This window comes from Amblyomma mixtum, chromosome 7 (assembly GCF_055824585.1).
Source record: "Amblyomma mixtum isolate Tamu chromosome 7, ASM5582458v1, whole genome shotgun sequence".
Classification (NCBI taxonomy): domain Eukaryota; kingdom Metazoa; phylum Arthropoda; class Arachnida; order Ixodida; family Ixodidae; genus Amblyomma; species Amblyomma mixtum.
Genome location: NC_143018.1, coordinates 11835402 through 11853501, shown reverse-complemented (window position 1 = coordinate 11853501; position 18100 = coordinate 11835402). Strand labels below are relative to the sequence as shown.

Below are 18100 nucleotides of genomic sequence, written 5' to 3'. Positions count from 1 at the left end.
TTGGCCGCGTGGCGGGAAGCCAGCGGCGACCTTTGTGTGCCAGATAGGGCTCAGCCGGAGTCGATGGCTGCGTGACCTTCCCGCTGGGCGTGGACGGAGCGCACGGCCGGCGCGGGGCACACGCCTTTGTCTCGGCGCAGTGATGTTGCTGCTGCTGCCGCCGTTGGTGCACGTGCTGCCTGCCGCACGGCGCAAGGGGCCACGCGGCCCACAGAGCGCGGAAGACGCGGCGAGCACGTACTACGGGCCTCTGCCTCACGACGTCAGGGGTGACTTTTCGTGCGCAAAGTGCCCGCGGGCACTTTTAGAAATCAAGTGTCATCGATTTAGTGGGTTCTTAAGGGGGGCACGTACAGCCAGTTCCAATATTAAAGGGAACGAATTGTCCCAATTTATCCAATGATTGCTCCCTAAGTGTGAGTGAAATGGCACGCTTTTCCCTTTTGGTTTAAATTGCTTTCCACTGGCCGATAATTCCCATGACATATTTTATATTTGAGCGTAGAAATAAGCGAAAATTCAGCTCCTTTGTCTGAAGTGATATCTGTTCCCTTCCTGCGGCTTCCTGGACCATTAACTTGAACACATGAGGCGGCCTCCTTATGGTGACACAGTCTATGTACTATATATAGAAACTTCAATTTTTGAGAGGCTAATAGCAGACAGTTCCTGAAATAGGATGCACCAAGCGTACGATATTGCCAACGGGGAGCTTAAACTGCATCTGCTGAACAAACACAGCTGGCTCAAAAACGTGTTCGCTTCTAGTACATGGACGAATAGACACTACATATGCCGGCACCTAGACCTCGTTTCTCGCTCTATACCGCAGTTAATGAACTACAACGACCCAATGAGTGCACAAACGTGTACTTTCATGTGTACTCCTTCAATGTGTGGTCGGCGGGCAGAGAATTGATTTGTGAGTGCAAACGTGCAGTGCTCTGAGAGATGGTGACTTGATTCGCCAAGCTCTTCTCTTTTTCAAAACTCCGATGTCGAACGCTTTAAATTTCTATCAAAAGGCACCCGTTACACGAATTTGTTTCTGAGCTAGTTGATGGTTCATGACGCAAGGGAACTAGAGCCGACAAATAAACCGGACACAGTAAAGAAGACAGGTAGAAGCTTGTGTACGTTACTTGAAGATGCTGAGTGTACTCTCGAGAATCTCCCATGGCCTATAGACACATAGAAATCTATCGGTCGAAATCCCACGGATGTCAGTGATTTGGAAGGAATGAAAACAAAATTAGGCTTAAAATCTTTAGGAGATAGCAGTTCGGCCTTTTGGCTTCATGAGAGAATGTTTACATCAAAAATAAAAAGATATCAACTGTCCTTGAGAAAGCCTGTAATGACAGAAGGATACCTAAAATGCGGACACAGTTACATCCAGGTATTAAGGATATTATGTCATGTTATCAAGTGTACGTTAATCCTCCAAAGCTTGCACTATGAGCTATTCAGTAGTGGGGAACTCCGGATTAATTTCGACCACCTGAGGCTTTATATCGCGCACTGACATCTTGTAGCACAAAGGCACCTCATGCATTTCGCCTCCATCGAAATGAGGCCGCCGCGGCCGGGGATTTGATCCCGCATCATCTGGCTCAGTAGCAGAACGCCAAAGTCACTGAGCCACATCGCAGTGGGTACTAGTGACTCTAGTAGTTATGGCGCACATTGGCAGGCAAGCAACAAGAGGGGAACGAATGGGGCTGGCACGGGGCGTCACGACCTCATGAATTTTTCACTTGCAGCGGCAACAAGAAATGCCCTACTGGGTGGTCCGTTTACTTTCTCAGTTGACCCTTGGCCTCATGCCTCTCTTATCGAACGAGGCAACAAACTCAATTAACCCGAACGCCTATACCATAAAGTTAAAGGAAGGTACCTTGCGCTAACCAAACAAGATAACTTTTTTTTTTCGCTTTTTTAACCGCAGTCTCGAATTCAACCCTTTTTTTTTTTTTTTTTTGCAGCAATAGTTGTAGTTATGTGAGACTCATGCGTTAAGCAACGCTCCTCTACAGCTGCATTATTACCCGTAAACAGAGACTTACTAACTGCTCGCAATGCACACAGGAGTGGACTCACTCGTCAATGTGACGTCAGTCGTCATGTGATCTGCGTGAGCTTAAGTATGGCACTCTGGGGGTTCGCGTGGAGTACAGAAGTATATTCTAGGCACTATAATACAGATATCGCAGTCATCTGGCCAGAGCAGTAGACAACCAGAAACTTAGAGTTTCTTTTTTTCTCCTTATTAGTTTCTCTCTTAAATTCAGTACGTAGTGAGCAGCCATTTTTTGCCCCACAAGCCGGAACTTGGTTCTTAGATGTCTCTAGAAGGGCCAAAATTGACACGCGCCAAATTTTATCGTGAGGTGAATGCCGTCATCTCTCCAGCTCCGATTACGTAAGTGACAAGAGTAATTTTGAAGGGGGAATCAAGTATCCGCCACACGCCTTGCAAAATTTTCCCTGCGAACCGTTTTCTTGCACTATCTATAACGCTGGCGTAAGCGACGAACCAGGATAAAGCGATTACGGCTGAACGCAGAAACGTTTACACCGCTAAAACAAAACGAGCGTCGTCGTTATAGTGATAACAGCAATAAATTTCGCAAACAAATGCGGCCGCCATTTGCCTGTCTTGGGAACAAATTTCCGTGAGTCGCCTGGAACCTGGCGCCTCCACAATTAAGTTTTGACCGCGCACCCCCCCCCCCCCCCCCCCCTTCCGCCTCCGCAAGACTATGCACAGCCGGCATGCATACCGATGCATGGCTCGGCTAATGACTTTAATAGCATGTGCCCCTCCTCATTACCTGCTCATTTGCACACGCCAACTCCACACCAAACCGGCAGCGCTGCTCGACTGCATAACTACGCGGACACCTTCTCCCGAAGCCACGCAACCAAGCGAGCAGCGCACGCCATTTACAAGTGCGAGCAGCAACAGGAGCGGGTAATGTTCAGTGCGCTTCGCCACCTCGCCACCGGCGCCATTTAGAATCGGGGGAAGAAGAACCGTGGTGCGCGATACAAAGTAGAACAGCGGAGATCCGCGCGAGGGCGCCGTCGTCGTTGTTTTTGCGTTGATTCCTCGGTTCGTGCGCCGCTTGTTCGGGGCAGCGCAGGCCGCGTGGAAAGCCTAATGGCTCTCGCACATTAGTGCACAAGGCTCGCGGGATATCTTTTGAGTTCCGAGTGTGACCGCCGCGTTCCCCGCGTCGAAGCGCGACTGATTCGCCGTTTCCTTCACGCCTGTGCGGGAGTGGCGTTCATCAGCCGGCGGACGACGCTGCCGGTGCGTTTTCATTGTTTGTTTGGCTGTTTACTCGGAGTCATTGCTGTGAAACGACGCGGAACTCTGTTTGCTCCACCTGTTTCGTGTATTTCCTTTCATACTTCACACGCATGCGCGAAAATCTGGACCCGGAGTAAGAATTTGCCCCGAGGTCTTATTAAGAGGAGTAAATCTGGCGACTTCAGCCGTCGCAATGCATAACGCACTTATGTATAAGCAACTAGATCACTGTAACATCATCACGGGGTGTAACAAATACACCCTTATCGCTGAGCTTGATACACCCCTCTGGGTGCGATTGGTAGGCTGCCCTTGATGTGCCGAACAAACACCCTTTGGTATGGACATGTGCTACACCCTTGTGTAAGGCCCCTATCGGGGTCTGGGGCTTTTCATGAACTTTCGGACCTTACAGCAAGGCCGAGCAAAGATTCACAAACTAGAGTCACGAAACGCTCTGTCCAATAATGTAAAAGACTATGCAGCTGATTAAGGTAATCCACCTTATGTTGTGTGACATTGTATCTGCAATTCTTAGCATTAGGAAACGCGTAGAACGAGAAAGACTGTTCCAGAAAAGCTTTAATTGCAGCTCCACAGAAGGCCTAATTGAGATTGTCGCTCGTGTTTCAAATGCAGTTGCCGGTATACTGGTCGTTTTTGAAGGAGAATTTGTTTTGTTTAGATACGCATGTAATGAACCAACTCATGGCCTTACTCAACACGATTTTGGTTCGTCCCATTTGGTTATCAAAGACAAAATAGCTCATGTTACAGAATGAATTTCTCGTTGCAATGCAGGACCTTTCAGCACCATGGCTCAGCGCAGCATGCAGAGTGTAGCCCGAACAATTTTGAAATTATGGTGTCTTGAATGCACTGCAGTAACTATCCCGCTACTGGTCATCCTATGTATACTTTGTTCAGGTAGGAGACAATTAACTAAATGTAGAAGTGGCGCCTTTTATCAATCCAGCAAGAATGATGATGATGATGATGATGATGTCATGCGACTCGTGAAGTGCACGGTCAGTGCCAATAACAAGCTGCTAAACAACTTGTTTTAGCAATTACGAATTAAGTCATAGAGCACGTTTTGCTTGTAAGCACGCCCGCGAACGAACGCACACGCAATGTACGGAAGAAAATAAAGGTTAAAAAAAAAAAAATCACTGCCCAGTCTGTGGCGGAGAAGCCGCGACTCCGTGTGCGCAAATGGCGTGCGCGTGAAAGAAATATGGCGTACATCGACAGTGTTGGGGGGCTTGGAGTGGACGGACGGTCTTCGATAGAAATCGAGACAGGAAATTTTCAGTTATGTTTAGGCCAAATTCTGAACTTCAGCATCGGGTCAGGAGCATCGTATCTAAGCCGTTGAATCGAGAGCTTGAGTCTGAGCTTCGAACCAAGAGCCTCAGACACTGAGCTTGGAGCCTAGAGCACTTCAGAACTGGAGCTTGCAATCTACAGCATCCATAGCTTGGAACCTAGAACTGGTTGGTTGGTTGATGGGGTTTAACGTCCCAAAGCGACTAAGGCTATGAGAGACGCCGTAGTGGAGGGCTCCGTGAATTTCGACCACCTGGGGTTCTTTAACGTGCACTGACACCGCACAGTACACGGGCCTAGAATTTCTCCTCCAAAGAAATTCAGCCGCCGCGGCCGGGATCGAACCCGCGTCTTTAGGGACAGCAGCCGAGCACCATAGCCACTGAGCCACCGCGGCGGCACAACCTAGAACTTCTCACATAGAGTTTAACCAAGGGCTTCAAACCTGAAACTTTGACGCCAGAACTTCGAATCGCGAACTTCACATCTGGAACTTCGAGGACGGGAAATCGAGGCTGGAACTTCCGAGGCAGAAGCTTCGAAGCTAGAACTTCGAGGATGGAACTTCGATGCAAGAACTTCGAACCTATAGAACTTCGAAGCTGGAATCTCGAAGCTACAACTTCGATGCGGCAACTATGAAGCTGCATCTTAGAGGCTGGAACTTCGAACGCACAGCTTCGATCCGACAGGTTTGAGTGCAGCTTAGACGTAGTTACCCTCTCCTTTCGAATCACATTTCAACGCAAGTTGTGGCGGTAATTTTCAAGAAACACCCCGGCAAACTCCAAAACCATTCCGTGCCTCACATTATCAACGGGGGCGTTCACGCATGCGTAGCTGCGAAGGAATGACAGAGTGTGTAGACTCTTGCAGGTAGTACGAAGCACACGCCCCTACCCCTCTCTTCATCTGTCTATATAGAAGAAGAAAAGTATAACCCACACAGAAACCAAAGCGAGCGAACAGGCAGAGGAAGCCCGCGGAGAAAGCACGGGGCGTCGCTTCCCGTATCAAAATATACAAGGGCGCCAGTCACGCGAGCCACGCGAAGCATGGCGTCGCTAAATCATCCACTCAGGAAGTCGGCGCGCGCGTGTGGTAGCTGCGAGCGGTTTTTTCCCAAAGGCTCGGCCGCCGCCGCCGCCACCATTTCTGCGACGGCGACGACTTGGTCAAACAGAAGGAAAAAGAAGCGGCAGCAAATGGACCCGCGGTTAATCGGTGCCACTCTCCTTCATCAATTTTTCTTCCTTTTGCATTTTCTTTTAGTTTTTTTTTTTCTCGCTCGGCGCCGTGGTCGTTTCCATGGGCGACTTTCTTGTCGTTCGTGCTCGCTGCCCCGCGACGCTTGGCCGACCCGAGAAGGAACACTGCTAACGAGAGTTGCTTTTTTTTTTTCATTTTCGAAACTGCAGCCACGTTTAGAAACTGACATCTATACGGTTCAAAGACATACATGCCATGCACCGAAGGAAGTCAACATTGCATCAGAAGAAATCGAAAGAGCTGTTGAAATGTACTAGGTACCCCCGGATATCAAATAAAATTTGTGAGAAGCAAAAATATTTAAAAAAAGAAAGTAAAATTAACCCGGGTGACAACCACAGAAATGTAACGTACGCCCGTGGATTTCAAAGAAAGCCAAGGAAAACCAATTGTGCCCCTAAGAACTTCATTTTGCCTCAGACTATACCGCCAGGCTTTAACTTGGACACCGATACGAAAGAATGAGGGAGGAAATGATAGCATAGCAGGAAATAAGAGAGAAAGAGACTCGTTGTAGTGAAGGGCTTCGGATTAATTCCAACCACGTAAGGTTCTTTAACATTCTTCAACATCGTACACCGCACGAGCGTTTTCCAGTGAGCTAACTCTAATTCCATTAACTGGTTTTAAACAGATTTAATCTCCCACCCCGAAGCAGCCTACTCCTGCAAGACGCCTGGTCTCTTCCTCGTTAACGATTGCTCGCGGCACACTGTTCTGCGATACATCACCGATTTGAGGGATAACACTTTTCGAGTTGATTACGCTCCAACGGTGAAACACCGTCCGCTTAGCGGGTTTCTCCAAGAAGGCGATCAAACTGAACAAAGTAAGTTCTGCAAGATCAAACCTGCTATCCGCCTCCGTTGACGCTCTGTACATATGGTCTATCTCTTCCTGACATACGCTTGCCCCATGGGCACGCTGTCATGGCGATACGTAAGCGACTGCCGAGATAATGTAAGACTGGAATGGGACCTTCTTTTGAAAAGTACTCTTAGCCTGGAGATTACTATCCCTTAACTTCAATTTCATCTTTCAGCGTAGTAGTAAGGAATTATATCTATCTAGGTGATGTAGTGGGAGAACTAGGCTGCGAAGCAGTTAGCCAGAGAATGCGTACAGCGGATAGCATCCAGATACAGTAATTAGCTCCAGTTGCGAACCTAGCAGCTTGCGGATATGTGCAGGGTGTTAGGGTTGTGCTCGCTTGAACACGACAGACTGAAAGACGACGCTCGTACACAAACGGATTGAGCGTGCCGTCTTTCAGTCTGTCATGTTCAGCATGAAACATTGTTTCACGGTGAATCCCTACCAACGTTCCACAGTACTGAATGTCGTATTCAGGTCAGCGCAACCATAACACCATGCATTCGAACCGATTAGCCGTTTGAAGGTTTGCTATCGATATCCCTTGGCAGGAGAATATTGAGGCGGTCATTACCCGTTTATGACCCTGTGACAGAGACTAACAAAAGAGCTTTGAAATCAAAGGAGGCACAGGCAGCTTTGGAAAGGAAGTGACATTGATGACTTCCGGAGAAGCGAAAACAGGAGTAGAACAAACGCGATCTGATCACATGCTAGCAAAACTCCAGGTTAGGTAATCGACTAGGGCGGGAGCACGCAGTGATAAAAAGAGATAACAAGAGATAACGGATGGTGTGTTATGGCAACGTGGCATATTTCAAGGGGAGAGAAATGTACAACATAGATGCAGCAGACAGTTATACATTTTACGTACATGTTATACATACATACATTTACATACCGGTTATACATATTATACGTTTATCTCCCCTTGAGAGAAATGTATAACATTTATGGCAGCAGAGAGTCACGTGATCTGTTGAGATGAGCATACTGTCTGGGTAGGATGGCCAAGGGGGGCTTAGTATAGGACTAAATGGATATTCCTGGGAGAGAGGCCGTTGCCCTCCAGTTGACTTTGTAAAGAGGATATAATGATGCCTCGGATGAGTCCTATCCGGCGGGCGAAGCAAAAGGCAGTGCGAACTGGGAGTTTTACTCTCAACCCAACACCCGCTATATGTGTACGACTAGCGCTAAGCCCTGTTTACATATACTCTAACAATTCGTTGGCGCTGGATGGCTTTAAGCTCTGTTTCCACAGGCACCACGATTTCTGAAGTGACATGCGCAAGGAAGACATAAATTGTTCACACGACGGTGACGCCGGTGAAGTGGCATAATTCTAAGACGGAGTTACCCCTGGTGAGATCAGTAGTTTACAAGCGGACAAAAGGGTATACTGGGAAAATAATCGTTATAATTTACGATTCAAGGTCGCCATTTCGGCGTGCACACTGGTAATTTGTACGTACACGTACTCAACAGGAAGCCTGCGCTACCGGCGTTTCTCAGCATACTTCTTTGACACCTACACGACACAGCAACCGCGAAAGCGTTCACCGTGCATGCGTTGTCACTCCCCTCTCTGTAGCCACAGCCGTAGCCGTAGCCACGCGGCCACTCCGCGTGCTCCTCTGGTGCAGGACTCCCAGAGGGGGCGTGTGTGTGCGCGCGCAAGTATGTTTCCCTTTGTGAGCGCCGAACCAGTTTGCTCGCAAATCGCTTGGTCACGGAATGCAACGGGTCGCGCGGCGCACTCTTTTCTCGGCGCTTCGGCTGCTGCCTCCACAGAGCGGGGACCGCCTCGCACGCGTCGCGGTTCGGAGAAAAGGCAGCGTGGCCGCCATGCGATCGGGGCATCATGCGCCAATGGCACGCGGGCATTATTTGTGTTTGTACAGTGCAGTAAGTAGAGTGCAGTGAAGCAAGAACAGCGCATGAGGCCGGCTGTGTGGACGAGTTGGTACAAATCCTCGGCTGCACCCATAGAAAAGTTTTTAGACAGTCTACAGATTGTCCATAGAATTCTGTCTATAAAGTCTATATAGACTCTCCATAGATAAATCCTAGAGAACAGTCTATAAGCAATGCAAGTGCTATATGTAGTCTACAGACAATCTATAGATTTATGGCCATACACTTTTAGTGAACTTTTGTCTATAGACAGTCTATAGACTATGAATAGGCAAAAAGAAATATCTATAGGACGGCAATAGAGTCTATAAGAAGTCTATAGACTGTCTGTAGACCATTTTTATAAGGGACATGAACAGCAGCGCACCGATTCAGACAAAAATAGGAATCACGTGTAAGTATGATATATCTTATCAAGCTCATCAGGTATGAACTATGTTCGGAATGATGAAGCGAAGCTCGAAACGCTTACAAGAAAAGCAGGTAAGCATCATTTATTTACACTTTTGTATCAATATCGTGAGCTTCCTTCTGATTCAGAACAGGAGCGTGAGCAAGGCCGTGAACAAATGAAACTGAGGAACAACAAAAGAACTGTCGTTTCACGCAATAATTACATACGGCTAGAAGGCAATGCATATTGCGTGACACGATGAGCATTTAAAAAACTATACAAGCGAGTGACGGGTTAGTTTCGTCATCTTCATCCTAGGCCTAACTAGGCCCACTGCGGGGCAAAGGCATCTCTCACTGACCAAGCAAGCTGTTGGGCGAATTGGTGACGGTCTTCCATAGTTACAGCGCGAAAGACAGGAACACAGAGGATGGCAGAACACAGCGGTGTGTTATGTCGTCCTCTCTCGCCCTGTCTTTCGCGCTGCAACTGTGGAAGATCTCAATGACCACCAATTAATGCTGTCCTGCTTCGCCTCCAATCACATTATCCTACAAACTCCCTAACCTCATCCTCTCTAATGACTCTCTGACGCCCTCTGATCCGTCTGCCTTCCCTTGGAATCCACTCCGTCAACGCTAGCGACCATCTACCGCTGTCGGCAGTATATGCCCTGCCTATGACCATTTCCTCTTTCTGATTTCAGCCAAGACATCATTAACTCACGTTTGTCCCCAGCGCACTCAGCATCTTTCCTGCTTCTAAACGTTGCCCCTGTCATTTTCCTTTCCATAGCTCGCTGTGCTGCCCTCGACTTGATTTCAAATTTTTTCGTTAGCCTCTACGTTTCTGCCCCGCAGATGAGCACTGGCAAGTTACAAATTATAAACTCGTTCAGGGAATTCCGTATTCGTAGAAGGCGCAATAGTAGGAGTCAACTCAAGAGCGAAGCAGAAGACGCCCCTCAAACGAGGCCCTCCAGCTTATGGCGTCTACTGGTTCCCATGACGTTGTGGCTAATCCCCTTGAATCTGCTAGCGTGACATCCCAGGGGGCCGCAGATGAAAGGAGATTAACCACGGATTAATAAATTAACAGCGATTTCATGAACATGGGTCGACAACATTGGCTGGACGGCTTTTGAGGGGAGTCTGCGCTTTATTCTTGAGTTGTATCCGATTCTAGCGAAAAGTAGGGAACTGCGTGTCGTACATCTGTAATTGCTGAATGCAGCTAGAACAGCTACCCGCCCAGAGATGCGAAGCACTAGAATATGAGGCAATCAAGGCTGCAGTACGAGAATCAACATCTTCGTAGCTGACGCAATCGAGTAGCAATCTGAAGACGAAGGGGACGAAGCCCTGAGGGTCTGCGAATTCACTGACAGTGAGAATTGAAAGTCATACTTGTGACGACAATGACAACTGCGGCTGCGTTTAGTCTGCTCGACTTCCTAACGATAACAACGGTATCGAGAACATGATGCAAACCGCATAGCTCTCCTGGAGGCTTGTATGACTGGAATGAAAGTGGCATGTCGGGTCGGTCGAGCGCGCGAGTGAGATAGTTTTCGTGCGCGACAGTGGCCCGTGTTTTCAACGGGGCTGCTGTAAGAGATCAATAACGAAAGAAGGAGAAGTGTGTTGAACCAACACCACCTGGAATATAAAGCCTGCCTCCGCACAACCTCCTTTTTTGAAGCGCGTATTATAGTCGCAGAGAGGAATCGAATAAGGAGGATCCGGCTGGAGCAAGCCTGACTTCAGGTGCCCTTCAAGTCCCGCTGTGAAAGGCGCTAGCACGCAGATACACCTCACTATCGGCGTCTCTCATAGCCTGAGTCGCTTTGGGACGTGAAACCCCATAAACTAAACCAAACACCTCACTATCGTGACGCCACTCGAGCCGTCGGAGGCTTTGCAGGTAGGTCTAGGTAGTGTTGGATGACTTATATATTACGCTGGTTGGTGAACCGTATTTTAACGAAGTTAACGGCGCAAAACACAGAAGGAAACAGATGTGACAAGACGCGCAGGCGCTGTGCTTGTCTTCCCCTCTTCTTCCTCCTGTTCGCTACGCTGTTAATTTCCTTTAAGCATGTTGTTGGATGGGCTCAGTGTCAGGTGTAGTAGTAGTGCAAGCTTAAAGCAAGGGCTCGCTAGCGGTTTCGTTTTTCTTTTTCCTTGTTTACTCGGGTTGCGCTGACGGCGATGATTCGATACGGCCGAGCGACCGAGGTGCGATCGCTTCCTTCTGCAGCGCAGCGTCGTGCCCGTCGTCTCCTGCGCGAGCGTCACACACTGACGCGCTATGCATGCTGGGATGGAGCGCCGTCAGCTGCGGACGTGGCGGTACAAGCGGTGGTTACATGAGAACGACGGGAGAAAGTCGATTCGACTCGTCGGGCTGGATCTCAGTTTTAAGGCTAGTGTATAAACGCTATATGCGATTGCGCCCGGCCTGACATCCTATTTCAATTTAGTTCCCAGAAGGTTCTGGTCGGCCGACGGGGCTAAAAGCTGTGCGTGAACAGCTTGACGAGGCACCAGCCAGCCGTTACAAGGCATAACAGCACACATTAAAAGAATATTTATATACATCGAGAAGCAAATAGTTGATACAACAATGAAACAAAAGAGTACCATGGATTCAAGTAAATGCAGTGAACATATAGTTATATTAAGAGGACACCAAAAATATCAATTCGGCAAGTAACACTAACTGCAAGGAAATATGCATACAATCAACTCAATAAATGGCAGTAAATCTTACACACTTTATTAACGCTTTAAACTAGAAATTTGTTAAACAAACTGAGGAAAATTGGAGAGAAATTTTCAGCTAAGAGAAAGAACATCAGATTACATCATTACAAAATAATGGCGTAGTGTAGCTTTGGTAGATTTATTCGTGTCTTTGTATTTGTTGAGAATTGTGGAAAGATTGTATTCTAGTGTCTGCAGCCTGTAGTCTGTTCGAAAAAAAGGGTACTAGCCATTTGTCTGTGTTGCGTGTATCAGACCATTCCACAAACAGCATACATCTGGCTCGCGTCGACGTCACTGCAGGCGCTAATTCGGTGAGATAGGAGCACTGCGAAAATTTCTCGAATAGGATTACTGTACTACCCGTAACAAAGTTTGGTGAAAGCTACACGTGACGACTCCCGTGGATTATGGCGCCTGTACATCATTTGTAAGATGCCTAATGGCTTACTGGCTAGACCCACTCGGTTAGGTAAGTGCACACGCGACCGGGTAGGGTCAGGCCGACGCGACGTCTGACTCGATCTGCTTGCGTCGTTTTCCCTTGAACAAAGCCACTTAGAGAAACGCTCAAAAGAAAAGACGGCTACGAGAATCATTAAAGGAGAAGGAAATGAAGGTCAACAAATCAATTTGCGGAGTACACTTCGATTTGCTTGCACTGTAGGCGGCACAAGTGCCTTGTCTGCATAAAGGCCTCAAAAGAAAGTATACTGGTCATTACCAACGCGTTCAGAACTATGCAGGCTATTGGACATCTATTCTGTTCCCAAAGTTCTAATAAGTTCAACAGCCAGAAGCGCTCTCCGTATCAGTCTCTGCTACGTTAAGTATCGGTAGTGCTACAGGGACAGCACATACTTCGTCAGGAGTCCGAAGCAGTATCACTAAATGCTGAGGTTGCACCTAAAAGCTAACCCGCGTCTGCTATTGGAAGTCGCTGACGTATGGCAAAATTCTGTAAATCAGCTTCTCGGCAAGGATGTTTTCTAATAAAAACCTCCCGTTCACGAACGACCTTTTCGCACTAATTTTCGAAAAGAAAGGCGGAACATTCTCCTAATCTCCCTGCAAGGGAAACTCTCAAAGGGACACAATAGCGTCACCGAATAAGTTAAGGTGGGCACTTGAGGTCTTACGTGTTGTGAATGCGATAGCATCATTTCACCTAAAGGCATTTGGCCTAAGGGCCTTTAATGAAAATCGGTCGATGCATTTGGCTGGAGGGGCTCCTTTGAGAGGCATCTGCCGTTTCATTCTTGAGTTGTATCTGACCATAGTATATATAATTAGGTTTGGTTTGGTTTGGTTTATTGGGTTTAACGTCCCAAAGCGACTAAGGCTATGAGAGACGCCGTAGTGGAGGGCTCCGGAAATTTCGACCACCTGGGGTTTTTTAACGTGCACTGACATCGCACAGTACACGGGCCTCGAATTTCTCCTTCAAAGAAATTCAACCGCCACGGCCGGGATCGAACCCGCGTCTATCAGGCCAGCAGCCGAGCACCATAGCCACTGAGCCACCGCGGCGGAAAGTAGGACTAGAAGTTTAGTGTCATGCCATCATCGAACTCAGCTTCCTTAGCAAGTAATGTCGTTCGCTTTCTTGCTTTCAGTTAAATGAAGATTGTTCTGAACGGGATTTTGTACATGAAACAATGCCACACAGTTACTTTCCCTATAATGACTTGCTTGATCAACGGATTCACTCCAGAACGTAAATGGAAGTAACCGAAGGCGTTGCATACTCGTTAGCTTAGTCTAATTCAGGTTTCAATTGCAATGCAGGATCAGGTTGGCTTATTTCGGTATATGGAGTGCGGATTACAAAAAAATGTAAATTCAGAAGGGGTACCCATAGAAACTGAATTGAGACCTCTCTCTGGGACCTGCTTTGGAGGCGTTACTTCTCAAGCGGTCAGTATTCGATGGACGTTGGTACAGACGGTGAACCTGCATCGCCGCCTTGGCTGTCATAGACCAGGCTCTTTGAATGTTTGCGGAGGCATGAATTGCCATCGGGTCCGGTTAAGAATACATAATACATGTGTAGCGAAGCGCCAACAAATGCACAGAATGAACCTAATAGATAGGAGTTTACAAGTCGCAAGGCAGTCTTCGGTAGACAGCTGTCGTGCTCGCGTGGAAAATTAAGAACATTCAGGTTCTCGGTCGCAAACCTTGCTTGCAGTGGGCAAAGGTTCGAAAAGCATGCTTATCGTCTCCTGCATAGAAAACTCCGAAGACCCAGGAAAAACCAGCAACCCCAGCGTTCATGTCAGTGCACGTTAAAGAACCCCAGGTGGTCGAAATTTCCGGAGTCCTTCACTACGGCGTCTCTCATAGCTTCAGTCGCTTTGGGACGTTAAATCCCAATAAACCAAACCAAACCCCACTGATGCAGCCATAACGGCAGGCAACCTACAGTGGAGCCTGGTTCCTTAGAACTCGCATAATCCGAACTCCCGGTTTATTCTAGCGAGACAATTTTCCCTCGCCCCAATGCCCGACTGTGTTGTCAGCGTCCTTCGCCACACCTGTTAGAGAAGCGGTATGCGCTGCCCTTTCCCCCAATCCCCACTGCCTCCTCCCCACACAGCCCTCAGTTTGAGCTCTTACGTTTCAAATCTCACAACTGTGTGGCGGCTGGCGGAGTACAGGGTTGCCACCAAATCTGGTTTTCTTGCTTCAGGCTCACATTCGTCGTCTTGCACTTAACTTCCTTGCTGAACGCGATTGACTAAGACGCTGTATAACAGTGCCCAAACAAACGCTTGTTTTCACACCCTTCTCATTTTCTTCCCAGGAAGACAGGCCAGCGGTCCCGTTTTTTTTTGTTTTTTTTTTTCACACCTTTCGTAATTTCCCGCCTTGCGCAGTAACCTCGCAAAGACAGGCGTTAAAACTCAGCGGCGTTGCTCAACGCTGTAAGCTAATCGAAAGCGCCAGACAACCTTTCATCGAACGCGACCGTTCCCAAGCAAAAATTAAAGAAAGAACGCTTTAGTTTAAGCAAGGGAAAGCGCGCGAGCCTAAGCTCACCCGATTCACCGGCATGACAAGGAACGGACCCAATTAGAGAGGAAGAAACAAGAAGGCAACCGCAAAATGAGGCGGGATTACATACCTGGCGTCGTCCGAGCGCGCGACATTTTTCTTCCCCTTAATGCTCGCGCGTCACGCAACAACGTATCGGTGTCGGAGCTGGCGCCTAATTGGAGTGATTAGTCCACGGACGTCAAAGCGCTGCGCGGCCAGCAGCAGCAAGCAAAACGCGCTGCATGCCATTATCGCGGCGCCCTGCGCCTGCAAGTTCAGTTCAATTTTCTTGCCAGCGCTGCGGCCCAGCCTCCCGTGCCTCGAAAAGGGGCGTAGCGAAATGTCTTTCTCGAACAAGGCTGCGTGTATACTGCTGCACACGAGCACGGGAATGCAAAGCAGCCCACGAGCGTGTACAGAGGCGCAACGCAGTGTATACACAACGGTGAAACACATAAGCATGCACCTTCTGCGTCTAAAAATGTACAAGCGAGTCTGCCAGCGGGGTAGAAAGCCCGGGCAAGGCGCATGGAATAGGTCACGCAGGCAGAGGCGTGCGATGCCTTTCCAATCAGTCGGATAACCATCTCTGTTCATATTTCCTCTCTATCCACAACACCTTGTTCAACCTTTTTAAACCTTATCATATCTTCCCTAACAGCGCTGTTGAGGTACCCGCCAGCTTGCAGCAGTGACCGCCGTCTATTCTTTCAAAGAAAGCCTGTGGCACTGGCTGTCTTCGCTAAACGTTAGCCTCAGGATATATAGTGGGCATAACCAGGCATGGGATGCAGCCTGATCCGGTGATCAGAACAGACAATGCACTCCCTCACCAGGATTCGGCCACCCTGGTGTAATGCTTGGCCCCAACCTTCTATGAATAAACCAATTAACGCTCAGCCCTTAGTCTTCAGCGCTTGCGGAGCATGCAACTGACCAAGGCAGCGGTCAGACCTGTGACGCAGCGGAGGGTGCTAAGAATCTCTGGCTCCGGACAGGCCGCCATTGGAAGCAAGCGTAGCAGCGGGCGGTAGAAATTTAGGTGGGCGGATGAGGTTAAGAAGTTTGCGGGGGTACGGTGGCCGCAGCTGGCAAAGGACAGGGTTAATTGGAGAGACATGGGAGAGCCATTTGCCCTGTAGTGGGCGTAGTCAGGATGATGATGATGAGTGGGCTGCCTGTGAAATTGGCGCCAGAAGTGGTACGCGAGTTCTGTCGTGTAGTTCAGGCGACAGCTTTCGTCACGCCTCAAGTGCCTCGGGAAACTATGAAATGCTCTCTACTGCAAACACGGGGCATATACGAGCCTCTGTGAAGTAGATGCTCTTCTACACTCATATGTATAGCGGAGCCCTAGTGAACTATCTTTAGCGCAAGAGTCAGGGTTAACGCTACATGATGTGACTCAGCGGTGATGGTGCTTGGCGGCTGACCTGAAAGACGCGGGTTCCAACCCGGCCCCGTCGATGGCATTTCGATGAGGTCGAAATGTTAGAGTCCCGTGTACTGTGCGATGTCATGCGCGTTAATGAACCCCAGGTGGTCGAAATTGTCCACAGCCCTTCACTACGGCGTCCCTTATAGCCTGAGTCGCTTTGGGACGTTAAACCCCCATAAACCCTCCGAACGATATTCGAGTCATCAACACCACTGCATCACAGGTATCTTTAAACATTCCGCGCCGCATATCACACCTGTTTCTTTACAGCGATACCGCAAAACTGTGAAGCAGCCACTAGAAAATTGCCAAGACTGCGCAGTCAATCGCTAGAGGTCTTTATATATCTGCAATGAACAGAGCGCAAAGCTTATATCTTTTTGCTTCAAATAGTGATGCGTCCTGGATTCTGAAAGAGACCAACTCACCAGGCATCGAAAACCTCCAGCCGCCTTGTTAGGTGAGGTTTTGAACATCCATTCAAAAACATGTTAGTCCATGTGCCAGAGCAATCACGCAGAGAAAGTCATGGAAATCGATGGTTACACCATGCTTATATGCCAAAGAACGAAAGCTATTTCAGCAGTTGTCACCTGCCGCCCGCCGAAACGCAGGAATCTTGCGCGTGACGTCAGCATGCCACAATTTCTGGGCGTCAAACACGAATTTGTCGGCGCTGCTGATATTAAGGGCTTGTGATCAGCCAGATACTGCTAATCTCGTTTGGAGCTTGTTCACTGCGATGTGGGCAGCAACCATTACTAAGAACAGAGGTCATTGAACTCTAAGTAACTCATAAACACGCTAACTAAAACTAATCGTTAAATTATATTTCCACTCAGCGACCAAAGTTAAGCCCAAACTGCAGGAGCTCCTGTCATTTGATTGCTTATCACGAGTTCAATTGCGGCGCCATTGCAGTTGGAGCGCATGCAAATAGCCGGCACGTGCGGACGACTACAGCACGCAGCGCATAGCAACCGGGCCGTCCATTACAACTGCCCGACAGAACGGTCCACAAACAGGTGCGCATAGTCGGGTCAGTCGTATTTGCAAACTACGCTCATAGCACCATCGATCATCGAGCACCCACTGCGGCGAATAGACCACCTAGCTGTCCCGAGGGATTAGGATCAAGGATTAATGCCATCGGTCAGCAAGCTAGCGGGAACTATACGCAACAGCGTCCGTCTACTCGAACAGCGCTTCATTGCCTTTTGGCAACGTGTTTTAAATGCGGGACAGATACGTCACGACATTCACGTCACCAAAGACGACGTAGTATGGTCCTGTATATTCACTGCATTCGGTTTGGTTTATTGGGGTTTAACGTCCCAAAGCGACTCAGGCTATGAGAGACGCCGTAGTGAAGGGCTCCGGAAATTTCGACCACCTGGGGTTCTTTAACGTGCACTGACATCGCACAGTACACGGGCATCGAGAATTTCGCCTCAACCGGAATTCGGCCGCCGCGGCCGGGGTCGAACCCGCGTCTTTCGGGTCAGCAGCCGAGCGCCGTAACCACTGAGCCACCGTGGCGGGCTCACTGCATTTGGGTGGGTACATTGCAATTAGTGTCCAAAAAAGCGGCAAAGAAAATGCAAGTAAATGAGCTTACCAATTCTAATGACGATATATGAAGATGTATATACGAAAAGAAAGAAACTTATCTACGTGAGCGGTAGACACCTAAAGCAAGCGCAAATTTCAAACGCCTTCAGTCCTTGCTTTTAAGGACTGAATGTGATTCCTAATGCGAT

General features: G+C 48.5%; 1 protein-coding gene across 2 annotated transcripts in view; it reads right to left on the bottom strand.

The window, feature by feature from the left end:
* The window catches only part of TfAP-2 (transcription factor AP-2), a 194570-nt gene that overhangs the window by 87318 nt on the left and 89152 nt on the right, over nt 1–18100 (bottom strand). The gene's annotated exons all lie outside the window — the stretch shown is intronic.